Source organism: Apaloderma vittatum, unplaced genomic scaffold (genome assembly GCF_000703405.1).
Source record: "Apaloderma vittatum isolate BGI_N311 unplaced genomic scaffold, ASM70340v1 scaffold21495, whole genome shotgun sequence".
Lineage (NCBI taxonomy): Eukaryota > Metazoa > Chordata > Aves > Trogoniformes > Trogonidae > Apaloderma > Apaloderma vittatum.
The window spans coordinates 122,241-124,864 of NW_009716824.1; positions in this window are offsets into that span (position 1 = coordinate 122,241).

The window sequence follows — 2,624 nt, forward strand, 5'->3', positions numbered from 1 at the left end:
TTTGGAATCTATTGAAACATGCTGAACTCTATGTCACACGTTTCTGTATTTCATGTCAAATGCACAGAAATTATGTCTGCGTCAGTTGCCAATACATAATGTAAGGGCTCATTTCTGCCTCCTGATGGAGCTTCTAGATACCATAGGGAACTTTTCCTGGACAAAACTGAAAAAAACCACAACTGTTTTCAGAGTATCAAAAATCTGTAAGTTGTCAGAATAAGTCCTTTTCCCAAAATGTAATGCTCCCAGTTAAAAGCTTCTCTTGCTACTGGCTATTACAGAGCAGAGCTGTAGAAACAGATCAATTCACTTAATGAAGTGCCATTGGATTATAAGTTTTCTGTTTGTAGACAACAGAATTTTTTTTATATTTCAGTACTAATAGGGCTTCTCCGAGGAAGCTGTGACCTTTAGTCTCCTTATGTATGGATTTGTGTATGTGAATGTGATGTATGAATTTGTTACCAAGATACTATTTGAAGCAAACATCCTAGGGCCTTCCAAGTTGGCAAGTTGATGATGATTTCTGAGTCATCTCTGCCCAAAATATTATTCTGTATTTTTACGACATTTTGGGCTGTGGAGGGAACATCAGCCATCTTGTCTGACTGATGCTATCAGGTGTTTTCCATTAGTTTCCTAATGTATATCTTAGAGACAGCCAGGCATGCACGTAAGTCTGGATATGAATGGCACTGAAATTAAGCAGATTTTGGTTTACATTATCGGAAAGGTGGAGCAGCTCAGCTAACTACAGCAACTGATCAAGGATAAGGCCTTGACAAGTTCTTTCAAGCTTCATGTAATTTGCATCATCTCATTTGTTGCTTTCCTCATCTCCCTTCTCCTTTCCTCTTCCCTGTATATTGGCATATTTTCTTAGTTTATACAACATATACTGCCACATGTAGATTTTCCTGCTGCAGATGGGCCAGTGGTGAAGCTGGGCAGCCTTCTGGCAGGTCCAGGCACGGGCAGTATCCTCAACACAGAGACTGTTGGTAAAATGGCCTGAGCAGAGCCTAACATGTGCCATGGTTTCTGTTGTGTTCTTATTCCCTTGTTTGTAATTTCATGTAATAGTGATTACTAATTAACAACCAGTTAATTCTGAGAGTTATCCTGGAAAGTGGCCTTTAATAACCGGGGATTGCTAAACGGCAGGGGAGTCGCTTCCAGTCCTGCACTCCTTCAAAGAATCCTTTATCAACCCACAATATCTCTTGGTGCTGCATAATGTCTGCTTCTGAATTCCAGCTGAGGTTTTCTTTTTTGTCCTGCTGCAGTTGCTGAGATTGTTTCATTTGACAGGGGAGTATGTTCAAAGAAGAGATACTAAAATATTTTGAACAAGTGTATTTAAAGTACTTCCACCCAATCTGAAACATGATTTCTCAATATCTTGCAGAGTGTCTATAGCATAGCCAACTGCAATTTTAATGACATTTTACTGAAAAAGTAGCAGAGACCTGTAGCTCTCATATAATAAATGAATTGTAGATACCATACTCAGCACAACTAATTAGCAGGATTTATATTGTATTGTCATAAAGAATGAGTCAGTTCTCCCACACTAGGAGCATGCGGAAATTCTCAGAGAAAATGCAGCTGAGTGCACTTTATTATAATTTCCTTTAGGTATTTTTTGTTGTTGATGACAATGTCATCACAAATAAAGTTATGAAAGTTATGAAATTTCATCCCTTTGTGCCAGGGCATCCAAGCTTTTTAAAGGAAGGGTATGGCTGAATATTGCAGTTTTGAAAGATGAGTATAAGTTAAGAAAATTATTTTCATGAATGAAAATTATTTTGCAGAGCAGAAGTTTACAGAGAAGTGCCTCACTTTCAATAGCCAGCAATCAGAAAGTGAAGTTCTTACCTATGTTTAAAAGCAGGGGAAGCTAAACTTCAGCAAGTCACATGATTTCCAGGAACAAACCATATATAGACATTTAGATGATGAAAGCGATGAAAAAAACTTGCTGTTACAAGTGTCCTGAAGCTGACATGTATTATCTCTGTGTAGCCATGCTCTCATGTGTATGGCATAAGGCTTCTTCTCCTTTTTGTTCCAAGAACTTATATCACTAGGTATTTCGGAGAAGTCAGTCACGAACTGCCTGGGTGGTACCTGATACAGGGGGGACTTTTCTTTGGGAGTTCGCAGCGACTGTATCCAGTCGTAAGAGAAGTACAACCCCTTGTGTGCCTGCCTATTCACAGCGAAGTAAATAAGCAAATCTCAGTTAAGTAACAGTGTAACAAAGGGAACAACTTTTAGCAGATTCAGAAAAGGAATCTAGGAAAGGAAGGGTCTGCTGTTAGCTAATAACTCTTAGATGGGCATTTTCTACCAACTTTTCACCTCCTGATATTCCCTAATCATTGTAAGTCTTGTTTCTTCCATGACCTATAGAGGATAGTACAGCTAAGAAGAGATAGCCTTAAATAATGTTTATTGTTGTTGGATAAATAATGCAGAACTATGCTTTTGCTGTTAATCTTGCTTGCATGGGCTGAGGTCCTTGTTCAGCTCCAAAGAAACAGGTTAAATCCCCAGGTCTGAGATGTTCCCGGTGCCTCGTCTGACTCTTCCTAGGCTTCTTGAAGTCAGATCCC